This window comes from Amblyomma mixtum, chromosome 5 (genome assembly GCF_055824585.1).
Source record: "Amblyomma mixtum isolate Tamu chromosome 5, ASM5582458v1, whole genome shotgun sequence".
Classification (NCBI taxonomy): Eukaryota; Metazoa; Arthropoda; class Arachnida; order Ixodida; family Ixodidae; genus Amblyomma; species Amblyomma mixtum.
In genome coordinates, this window is record NC_143016.1 from 146,753,121 (window position 1) to 146,765,869 (window position 12,749).

The window sequence follows — 12,749 nt, forward strand, 5'->3', positions numbered from 1 at the left end:
TCGTGGCGACGACACCGAGCTGCAGCTTTTTAGGTTTTTTTCGTCTTTCACATTTCTCCCATTTTAATCATTTTACCCTTAAGAAAAATAACACGGGCTATTAATGCGTTCAGTTCTCATCAGTTAGTGCGGGTAATGCTTATCCTGCTCAGCTTGAATACTTTGATTCACAGTTACTAGATGGCGCCGCAGTAGTCTACGTCCGTTGAGCACTGAATCTGTCTCGTTCACAAAAGGTGCCGTTGACAAGACGTGCGGCAGTGGACCGCATCGGCTTGCGTGCCGAAACGGAAGGAAACGCTTCGTTAACTAGACCTACCTTATGTTTCGCTTGCAGGAAAGGGACCAGGGGATGTTCGTTAGGCGCTGAGGCATCGTTTCCTAACACTTAAAAGTGATGAATTTAAACCTTCTGTAGAATGCGCCCTTGCTTGCCTTGGAGGCAAAGATTGGAGAACTAAGAGACCTACACGGACACTGTTTACGGGAGCTTTCACCGAAATGTTCACCAGGTCTGAAGTGGCAGTGGTGCTGTTACGCTGAAGAGGAATTCAAAAGGTCGTGACGACCAACAGGCCACAAGAAGATTACTGAGGTTGGATAAGTGAGAAAGGAGTGAAGTACCACAAATAACAAAGTGTCAAAATGCCATAGCGAAGTACCAAGTGTCTGTTTTATCAAAGTACAACAGGCATGTCTAAACATTCGCCATCAGGGTAACATTTTTCTTCTTCTGTATTAGCGCGCCATCTGTGGCCCCTGACTTGAATGCGTGAAGCGGAGCACCAAGATTTTTAATGGAGTGGTGGGGAGGAGGGGTTGAGGACGCAAGACATTTCAATTAAAGCACAGAGAGGTCGCATTGAGCCCTATGGGCCGAACTACAGGCCCGAACGCCTAGACATTCATCTGAGAACAGCAGACGACGCCAAACTTCAATCGGGGCTACACTTTACGGGGCTTATGAATGTTGAAAAAGCACGTCATCAGTATGGGCCAGAACTTCCACTTCACTGCCGAAGACAGCAAAACCATGGATATTACTGTTCTTCAGAACACTCAAACAAAGTGGCTTCCAATAAACGGCAAAGAGTAGCGGTGACAAAAGACAGCCTTGCGTCATGGATGACTTTATGTACACGGGTTCAGAGAGGCGACCATAAACAATGAACGGAGTCCAACGGTTGTAACAGAGTTGCACCCCTTCAAGTACAGTTGACCAGAAGACTAACAGGCAACCACAAGTAAACTCTTCATCTGTAAACTATTTATAAGGAAAGGCGGGTATCTATGACACGGCAGCATAGTGTATAAGTCTACAAGGTATGCTTCTCATTTCTTTAAGGGTGACCCCAATCGGAAAGAAATAAAACTGGGCAGAATGGCAGATAACAAAGGTATATAATGGTATCTTTTATTTGCGAAGGTGTCTCTTCACGGCGCTCTGTAACGTACGGCTTTCGGGTTGAGTTTTATATTTACCGGTAAGCGAAACGCTCCTTACAGCTAGTTTTCCACCATAAAAATGCCGCCGACGTGGCCCAGAAAATCGAAACAAGCAGACTGTTTAGAAGGTAAGTTCGGGAAAACAGAACCTCAACAAGCTAATTAGCTCAGCGCTGAAGATATGCGGCTCTAAGCCGCAGCCGGGTGCTTTTGATGCGAAGCATCACCAAGAAAGCAAGTCGCAGATACCGACAGTTGCATCAATCCGAGAAAAACGGAGAAAAAATTCCCTCGGCCTAACCGACCGCTTGTTAGGGCTCAAAATTTGCACAAAGGTGGCATTTGGCGGTCAGTTTTGTTTTATATTACGTTTCGGTGCAGTACTTGCCTGATTCGGTCAAAATTAATGGGAAATTTCCATCGACTGCGGTGACACAGAACCAAAACTTAAAACTTTTGCAGTAGTGATGCCGGTAGCACCAATATACGCCCTCCAGGCGAACGAGCACTCTACCGTGCGGGGAAGCTGGGGAGAAACTGATGGGTGAAGCGCAAGGTGCGGGGAGGCTGGCAGCTGCGTGCAACAACGTTTTCTGCGCCCAATTGTTGTAAGATAGCCGAGAAAGCACGTTCAAACCAACCGCGCAGCCGCTTTCACCCCTCTTGCGTTTCGCCGCAGCCTCTCTGGTAGAGCGCTCGTTCCCCCGGCGGGCCCAGATGGCGCTACGGGTACGACTGGTGCGAAAGCTTGCCGTTTCAGTCGGTCGTCACTGTGTAAAACGGAAATTTTCGTTAATTTTGACCGAACCTGGCAAGTACCCCATCCAAGCAAAGTGTTAAAGAAAGCACCGTCAAATGTCACTTTCGAGCGGAAATGGAGCCCAAACAAGCAAGCGGTTCGGCCGAAAGAATTTTTTTCGATCTTCTCTGATCGACGCAGCAGTCGGTAGAACTCGCTTCCTGCTTCCGCGTACGGTTCTGAGCTTAGTGCCGAAATTGCACAGAAAGCGAGCCTGTGTTCACACAGCGTGCGGGTATGCATGCAGGCTTCGTGGTTGAGGCCGACTGCGGCTCGCTAGAGGTCATCAGGCAGTGCGTGGTTCAGACACTGCAGATGTTCTACAGCACCAGGAACGAGTCATCTGCCTGCAGGTGAGGACGCCATATTTGCCATAAGCTCAGCGGTATGCCATCAGGGGACAGCTGCTCTTTGCGACATCTGTCTGTCCATCGCGCCAAGTGGAAAATACGGCTCCTCACTGGAGTTATCGTTTGAAGAGAGTTTTTCCTGAACTCGCAAAAACAGCGGAGCAAAACCAATATTTCCCTAAACACGGCTCGTTTAACTTTCCTCATCTTGCGGCTCCTGCTATGACGCCTCTGCCATGGCCACATTCGATAACTCTCGCCATCACCCCTGTCCTGCTGGCGCAGGAGGTCTGTCACATCAAAGGGGAATCTTGCACGTCGCCTTGCATTCGCAGAACTTTTTACCCCCACCTCTAAAAAACAAACCAAACAAAAATGTAAAGTTACCTGCTTTCTGTCGAAAGGAGCACAAAATAATGGCTTTGTAGACCTCCGGCAACCTAACGTTGAGACGGCGGAAACACTGTTTTTATTGCCGCAATTTGAAACAAAGCCTCATAAACGTTGTCCTCTCAGCGTCATTAGTTAGATATGAAAACCGCAGCGAAATCAGTAGGCGTTTTTTATACAGAGGCATATGTGTATCTTAAATTGACCTCTTTGAGAACTCATTGGAGACGATCAAGGACGAAGGGTTCTCGTCCGTGAAGCGGGAACAAGCTTAATTGTCCATTGACACTGATTACTTGTGCCAGCTCCGTACTACATACGGTTTTAAGGCGATCAAAAGAAATATTGACTGAGCAGGTATGACAGTGCTTCACAAGAATCGTGCAGAGAGCAGCGCCCATTTTTTTTACTGAGCCCATAGCAACTTACTTCGAACGCAGATGCTTCGCCAGAAATTTGGTATCGCTGTCGGGTGTCTTGTAGTAACTGTTCCGAAAGGTTTATTGTGTATTTATGAGCACAAGGGTACTACTAAGTCGGATATATGACGGTTTCGTGATTCCTTGACAAATGTATGCTATTTTTTTCGTGTTCTCGCAGGGGCTTCCATACAGGGGTTAGGCGGCCTTGCTAACTTCTCAATAGTTCTTTTTATGAGCATGAGAGTGGACTTAGGGAGCACAGGTGAACTAAGTACTTGATTTCTTAGATTTGCACCAAGCTTTTGGTTTTTTTTTTGGTTTTATGGGGTTTTTAACGTCCCAAAGCGACTAAGGCTATGAGAGACGCCGTAGTGAAGGGCTCCGGAAATTTCGACCACCTGGGGTTCTTTAACGTGCACTGACATCGCACAGTACACGGGCGTCTAGAATTTCTCCTCCAAAGAAATTCTAGCCGCCGCGGCCGGGATCGAACCCGCGTCTTTTGGGTCAGCAGCCGAGCACCATAGCCACTGAGCCACCGCGGCGGCGCACCAAGCTTTCCATGCTTTCCACCTATGCTGGCTGCCAAGCCTGAGATCACTCAAGCATTTGTCGCTTTAAAGTTCTGCCGGCATCAAAAGAGTGAGGAGAGAGAATATCGGTTGTGATTTCGTGCTTCACTGAAATAGTCATAGTAGCATCGACTGGTAAGACCGTCGTCACGTATGAAATTCCTTTAAGCTGCGGTGGATAGTCTAACGGTCCTATAACGAAAAGCTTTAAAAATCACGTGAATAGCTAGGCTGGATGAGCACAGGATGCTTAGCGGATAGTCACTTAAGATCCACTCTTTTCAAGCCAAAGTTCAGAAGCAGACCTCTGAGAGCCTCGAAAGACAGTAAGAATGGTAAATTTTACGGTGAGAATTTAATGCTGAAAGCCAAGGAACTGCCTGTGAGGGCCGGGAGTCAGCTCTTCTGCTTTTTCGCAGCACCCTGGAGCTGGGCATGTGTGTGAGCATGTGTCGCCAACCGATCCATCGAGAGCCGCTAGCCAAACGCTCTGTCGGCGCTTTCCTGCATTGGTTAGTGACTGCGACATTGCAACTAGCGTGGAAAGCCCAAGGACAGCCACAAAAGGAACCGACGGGACAGCACGCTAGTCAACTGACGTTTTAATGCACACATAACAGATTTTTACAATTGTATTCGGCGCATGCTCAGGAGACTGTACCCCCGCCCCGTTCTCTTTATCACGAAGCAGGTTGTCATAACAAAGAGTAAACATTTAAACCAAATTGACGTGCAAGTTTTTTGACAGATAGATTAGCTCTTTTTTCGTGAGGGCTACTGAGAGTGTGCTCACGCACTTGTCCCCTGCCTTATCAATGCAAAATGCTTCAAATATCTCCCTATCACCCTGCCTATGAAGCCGCCTCAGCACTCTCGTGTGGCTAAAGAGTGGAACGCATTTTTCTTCATTACCGCCTGTTGTTTTTACTTTGCATTTGCGGCAATGTGCGGCCAAATGGCCCCCCGCCATCAGAGCTGCGACTGTGGTCCGGTGTTTTCGTAGCCTTTCGTAGCCACTAGCGTGCTGTCCCGTCGATTGCTTTTGTCGCTGTCATTGTGCTTTCCACGCTAGTTGCAATGTCGCAGTCACTAACGAATTCACACCAACTAGCCCAACTGTCTTCCATGATTTCCTGCGTTGGCACGGCTGGCAGGGCCCTCCAGCCGCCTCCACAACCCCTCGTGAGTGCAGGAATCCTGCCAACACGGTTTTCGCCGTCGGTGTGCTCGTATCATGCGCTTTCCTCTAGACACCGTTTACGGAACTTGTTTATTATTGGCTCATGACGCCGCATTTGTTTCGAGCTCAAGAGTGCATCATAGATACAAGCCACATATGCTGGAACCCGAAAGAGTGCCACGGGATTGTAACACCACGTAAAAAACGACGCGGAGAATGAGCAATTTGTTTTCGGATAAAGCAACGGGCAGGTCGGCGAATACAAAAAAAGCTAGTCATTTCTTGGTTCCCGAAAAAGGTCCGAAACATGAAAGTTCGACGGGAGTCGAAGCGCCGTACGAACAGCACGACTGCTCTGGCACATATCTAGTTGTGAAGAACCTCTACGATGACATAGGAAAGAAAAAAATGCCCGTGTGCACGAGCACATGAATACCTGCTCAACACCCCAGAATTCCCCCTTTGATTCTGCCACACGTGTACGTAAACTGCGCATAAATAAATGGCTAAATTTCGGGATAATGGACATAGAGCATGTTTGCACGGTCAAGCAAGAAGTCAGCATTTGCTCAATGCAGGTGTCAGCGATCGCTCTCTCTAGTCGCAGTGCAGGGCATCAAAAGTGACACGCTTTCAACCGCGTCCAGCCCCGCCAACCGGCTTCGGTGTTTATTAACGAGCGCTAGGGCTCAGTGCCATCACGAACAATTCCTAGCTACCTTGTGCGTGGCCTTCTGAAAGGAATCTAAATTGAGCTTGACCTGATTTTGAAATTTGATTTATTGAAGCCGCAGTATCTCTTCCAATTGGCCTTGAAGCGCTTAGGAAACGCAGGAGCGAGAATATACGTTTGTGCCAAAATCCAAAGTTCTGCTACGATCTAGAAACTGTATCCTTGGTTACCATTGCTTAGACTGCAACGTCCTTTCACGGTGTACGCCAGGTGCGTCCCCTAACATCGAGCCATGGCGCCTACTTCTTCGCTGGCAATGCGGAGTTATCTACGTGGCTGTCGAAAACTCCCGGATTTCTTGTCCATCGGCCAAGAAGTAACAATGGCAGTTGTATCGTCAAAGTCAAAGCATTTTATTATTTTCGAAGGTACAAGGCAGTGCATGAAAATATTTGGAACGATAGCCATGTGGCTAGTGAAATGGTCCAGTGGAAATATAAAATAAAATACACCAGGTAGCCATTGTGAGAAAAAAATGTAACATTAAATATAAAGAAAAAGAAACCAACAAGTGGGAATAAAAAAAATTACTCGGAAGAAAATACTATCTTGAATTAACACTTCATAGCAAAGCAATAAAAAAGGCGGAAAGAAAAAGTACCAAGAGCAATAATCAACAGGAAAGAAAAGTTCACAAAGGTCAACAAAGAGTTAAAAAAAGGCAACTCCCTACGAGGGTACCTTCTGCAAAACCATTATATTGTCCCGGACTAGAAGACGACAAAGTTGGCAGTGCCGCGGCACGGAGCGCTCGCGCCAGGCCCGCCACCATTACATCATTCCATCGATGAAGAGATATCCGTTCTGGCTCTGGCAGCTTCGCTGAAGCCGCTCTGCGCTGCATTCCCTCGATGAGAAATCATCTTGGTTCCGGTAGCCTCGCTGAGACCACTCTGCGTGGCATTAGAGCTCTCCGTGGAGTGCACAATGTCAGCACCTTTACTGGCAGCTACAGCTCTGCAGCTCCCCACTAGCCACCACCATAAACCATCTTGGGTCACCCGGCTCGCGGCTCCTTGCTTGCCTTCTGGTAACTCCTGAATTGCCACCGTACAGAACGCATCGCTGGGAGCCAGACTTACGGAGAAGTCATTTCCGCCTTGTCCCCCTGCACACCCGTCTACTGACGCCCGAGGACGCAAACACCAGGACCGCCGTGGTTGCGACGAGCGGGTGTCGGCAGGCGCTTGGGTGTAGAGCTCCGCCGCCACTCTGCTGGTCCACCAACCTGGTCCTCTGGATGCGGGGTGGCTGCGTTCTTCATCGTCGTCACGCTTGAGCCTCCTGGTGGTGGTGCCCGGAGGAGCCGAAGACGGGCATGCGCCGTCCAGGATGAGCACGATGGTCGCCTGCAGGCTGTCGATGGGGTTGACCTGCGCCTCGGTCTTCAGCATGCCCTTCTCGCCGATGCCGGGGATCCAAGGCGCAGGGCACGGACTAGAAGACGCAAAGTCAGCAGTGGCGCGCCCCGGAGCGCTCACGCTAGGCCCGCCGCCATTAAATCATTCCATCGCCATCTTTCATGCCCACCTGCCTTCATCGCTTTGCCGGCACGTAACAATGACTGGATAATGAGGCCACATGTGGCGCATTGGGATTACGGCTCACTCCTCGTCGCTCTTGGCACCCTCGGGCCAGATCCAATCGCTTTATACCCTTAGCTTGCAGCTGCGACACATCAGGGCGACGCCACTCGCCCTAGAGTTAGACTGCTTAGGGCTCCTTTAGGCGCCAGTATCAAGAAGATGTAGCGGTGCTGCTAGAATTACACTTTCTAAATACTTTCTAGTAACTCTATGTCGTGTTTCTGGTGACCTGCCTACAGCCACACAAGAATGGCGTGGCGTGACGGTGGAAGCGGAAGTGCAGCCTACCGCAGCAGCGACCACGGAGCAAACATAAGGAAAAGCCATTTGCAAGGCGTAAACATAACTGTACTGTTTTGCTTACAGTGAGCACGCCTGTGTTGACAAGAGTTCCAGCTGTGCCCCTTCAGCACGCCGAGGTTTCTACCCTCGTGAGGCGGTGAACGCCAGAATACGCTGGATGCATTTCCCCGCATTCCATGAGGTTTCCTTAGATTTCACTCGCCAGTGTGGTAAACCGTACGTACATACCTGAGCAATACACGAGTGCACAAACTTTGTGCACAAAATTGCGAATTTTTATTCTTTCTATACTAAGCCTAAGAACCATTTTCAGATGTTATATGGCAGGAAGAAAACTAGAAACGAGGAAAAAAAATGTTCTTGTCCCAAACAGTTATCGAGTGATCATTGAATGAACGCTCGAACTTTGTTTCCTCTCATGATGCTCGACTACTGTACTACTCGCGTCGCACCCCTGTGCTCGCAGCGAGGGCTACGAAGCATCGCGAGCCAAATGTACTTTGCGAATGCGCCTGCAGGACCAGTGGACCCTTTCCTGGAGGAGTGTTCCTTCCAGCTGCACGAGCTGTGCTTGGTGCAGGGCATGGACGTGGCACGGGCCATGCTGCTACTATACAGACAGTCCGGCTTACACCCGAGCTTGCGAGTTACTCGGGTAACCTCGGGTAGTAACTCGGGTTGCTAGGCAAAGGCACAAGATCGTATATGCCGTTTTTGCCAATGCGCTGGTGGTTAAGTGTTTGGTTTAGCTCGTGCCGGCTCCCGGGTCGGCACGACGTCGTCAGAGCTGTGAAACCCAGCGGCTGTGCGAGGGTGGTACGCTCTGGGTATGTAGGCGACAGGCGGCAGCGGCGTGGCGCTATCTGTTGGAGCGCAGCTGAAGCGGTTGCTGAGCAACGGCGACTCAAGGTCGTTTGGTAGCCGCACCACCACGAGTATACGCGACTAGCCGAGCTGGGCTCCAGTAGTGTTGCTTTCGCAACAAAACTTTAGAGAGAGTTAAGGGACTCGGAACCAAGAATCTAATGATCGGTAAAACAGGGAGCAGGAACATTAGTGGAAGGTCAAGAAGGCACCTCCGTTTCCCTTTCAGCGACTATTGAGCCTTTCAAGCATGCATGAGGTGCAAGGACAGCTGCTTCTACAAACGAAGGGAAATACCCTTCTGGAGGAGAGCCCGCTCGCAGGGGGGTCCACCGCCTTTTTCACTTAGAGTTTCAGTCTCGACCAAGGTGTTCATCTGAAAGTCGCTTATTTGCCGAATTTTTACTCAAATTTCGGTACTTACGCTTTAGGCAACTACTTTTCACAAATTATTCGCAGAGGTAGTTTTTCGCGAGTTGGACACAACACGCGAGAAGCAAGATCAGATTGCCGCACTCACTGCGGACATACAGTATGTGAACACCCGATGCCATCAATTCTGATGACAAGTGGACCACGATGTTCTCAAAAGGGGAGTGAGGTGGTCTCATAGGTTGCAACAAGCCGGCGGGCAATGCAGTGCGATGCTTAAAGCGTTTATACCTAAAACAGCCTGCAACATACCGCTAAGTTGTCTTCCAAAGTCCAAGCCAGTAAAAGCGTAGCCGCGTCCTGTGGAATGTGTGACAAAACCCCTGATGTCTGGCAGGAATGTCGTTATGCATGGCATGCAGGACAAGACCACGAAGACTGGCAGGGACAACCAAAGGCAAATGTGTCCCCTCCACGGAATAGTTCTTTTTTAAGAGCCCGCCCTCCGATGTAGCGAATGGCGTTGCAGGTGCAGCGTACGGGCTTGATCAAATAACGGTTGGAGACTAGGATCCTTGATTTTTCCTTGCTGAAACGTCGCAAGGCTGGGAACTTCCTCAGCGACAGAAGGTAAACAGTCATTGAAGTCCTCTTCGCGACTTGCCGTGTCTGTTAGGGGGAAACGGGACAAACAGTCGGCATCAGCATGGTGGCGACCGCTCCTTTACACCACAGTAAAGTCATATTCTTGTAGGCGAAGGGTCAGCGAGCGAGTCGACCGGAAGGATCGCGGAGGCGAACAAGGCAACTCAACGAGTGGTGGTCTGTAACAAACATGAAGAGATGTCTATGTAGATATGATCGAAACTTTTGCACAGCAAAGACGACAGCGAGACACTCCAGTTCCGTCACGGTGTAGTTGCCTTCCGATTTCGTCAAAGTGTGACTTGCGTATGCGACCACGTGCTGGGCGCCGTTGTAGAGTTGGATAAGCACTGTGCCGACTGCCACACCACTGGCGTCGATGTGGAGCTCTGTCGGGGCCGCCGGGTCGAAATGGCGTAAAACAGGCGCAGACCTGAGCAAAAAAAATTGCCAACGATTACGTTACTTCCTAATGCAAAATTTGAGCACAGCTCATCAGCTGTTCCAGCTATACGATAGATTGAGGCAAAGAATTCGAGCATCACATGTATGTATAATTACAGAAAACTTATTTTCAAGAAACACTGCACTGCCTTCTTCAAGAAACACTGCACTAACAGTTACTGATTGTCATGATGGAAGCTTTGTGGACGGAGAAATAGAGGTATATGTGCTCGACTTGCTGCACCAATGCCTGGTTCTCAAAGACGAGGTCTACGCAAGTAGTTCGCGAGGTTGTCACAGCTGTGGGAGCCGTTACGATCGAGAGGAACGGGATTGTCTCCGGCATTAGTGGTAAGAAATTCCCGCTTGTCTTTATATCCACATTAAAGTCCCCACTCGCCCTGCCACCCTGGCAGGTGGCAGCGTTTCTGGCACAACGTTGTCAATGCCGAAGCATGCAGCGCACATCTGTCACTACCGCCACGTAGCTTCAAGAACAATTGAGGTGTCCACTGTTCCAAGAGGGCAGTTATGCGCCTCCCCTCTGAATCAGGTGTCTACCGAAATGTGCGAGACAGATACTGTGCATTTCCTTTTCTCAAGAACCAGTTTACAAATTTTACCCTCTGCTTTCCAAGCCCACGCTCTATTGGTTTCGCAGCTGTGGAGACAGATACTGCGCTTTTCATTTCCTCAAAAAAATACCGCAGACACTTTGGAAATTCTAAAGTGTGCTTGGCGAAAGCCTTGTGGTCAACCCGCTGCCGCTTCCACAAACCGCTTGGCGCGGAATCACTGGGCCGCTTCGGACCGATTTGTCTCACTCGCTCGACTGCAACGAGACGTCTGGCGAAGGAGCGGTGGTGTAGCTGCCATCGCCGGCGCGCGCGCGGTCGTTCTACCGCTACTGTGTGACGTCACGGTTGCTATGCACAGCTGCTCCCCCCACTGGCGCGCCGGTTGCTAAGGACGGGAGGAGGTGGCGCTTTTACTTTCTCCTTTCCAAGCATGGAGGGAAAAAAACTGAGGAGGGAGCGTCCGGCGACAACCTTGAAGCCTCGTCTTAACAAGTAAAGATATAGCAAAAAAAAGAGAGTGTGTCCCCCCGTGATCGCACCACATGATAGCGTGCGGTAAAGTCTAGCCCCGCTGCGCGCGCGCATGCGCCGATTAGCGCGGCAGACTAACTGTAGATCAACTTCCTTGCTGTAGACGCCCGCGCCGCGGGTCGCGCATACGCGCGCACTAAAACATACCGGAATCAAAACATAAAGGACCGGCTCGGAGAGCGAAAAACTGAGGGAGAAAACGACTTCAAAACACTCGGATTGCGAACGCTGGCCGCGTGACGTCATGCTCCCTCCTTAGTTTTTTTTCCTCCATGTTTCCAAGCTCCCGCTCCGCTCCGTTGCTTTCGCAGCTTACAGGGTGTCCACTGCTGCTTAAAACAGACAACGGCGACGGAGACGGCGACGGCGCAAAACGCAGAAGAGGGCGCCCAGGAGCTGCGTTCTAAAACATGAGCTCCTGGAAGGCAGACTCACATGCAGACGGCCATACAAACGGGACATCTTGATAAAGGAGGGAAGTCGAGGGATGAGCGAGTTGGGCGAAACCTTCGACAAAGCGGCGGAAATTGGAGCAGAGGGTCATAAAGCTTCTGAGGTGTTTCAAAGAGCATGGTTGTGGGAACTCCCGTACGGCAGAAATCTTCTGTGAATCTGGCCGGATACCATCCTTGTCGATAAGAAACCAGAGGACAAGCGTCTGCCGTTCACCAAAGTGGCATTTATTGGAGTTCAAGACCAGTACAGCTCGTGTGAAGGAAGCCAGCACCGTACCTAGTCTTTCGTTATGTTCGCGAAAGGTCTTTCTGTAAATGATCATTTCGTCGAGGTAACGCATACAGACCTCTCCCTTAAGCCCACGCAATATTCAGCTCATAAATCGCTAAACATTTGTGGGGCGTTGCATAACTCAAAGGGCATGACATTAAATTCATAGAGTCCATCGTTCTTCCTGAAGTCAATAATTAAAAAGCTATCTAAATTAACTTAACGAATTAATGAACTTTGAAGAGCGAAAAAAATACTCAAGACTAGGCCACGCGACTATGAACAACCCTGAGTTGTTTTCACTGGACTGGGACACTTTGCCTTTTTTAAAGAACCTCAGGTGGTCGAAATTTCCGGAGTCCTTCACTACGGCGTCCCTCATAGCCTGAGTTGATTTGGGACGTTAAACCCCAATAACCAATAACCAAGCAAAAGTTTGGTTACATTTAGCTGGGACATCCGGTATATACATATATAGTCATTTCATGGATAGGGTCCTTATCGCCCTTTGTAAGGCATTAAATGAACGATGTCCCAAATCCTTCACTTTCGTTGTGGAGTTGCAGTGTTCTGGACTTGCATCATGGCATTTCCAGTCCTTCATTAGACTGAAGTGCTACCATGCATTTCTCATGTCCACACATGTAACGCTAACAAATATACGGGGCTAGACATCTTAAAGAAGATATCTTTTATAATAAGTCGCATTCTAGGGGTGCTGCTTTTGCATTATTAAAAATTTGTTCGCTGCCATTTCTGCAAATGTAACTTAGATGTTTCCCGGTATGCTTAAAGTCAAGAACCTTTT

General features: G+C 49.4%; 1 pseudogene; it reads right to left on the reverse strand.

The window, feature by feature from the left end:
- Positions 1-7,012: 7,012 nt before the first annotated feature.
- Positions 7,013-8,384, reverse strand: LOC149344021 (uncharacterized; annotated as a pseudogene).
- Positions 8,385-12,749: the final 4,365 nt, after the last annotated feature.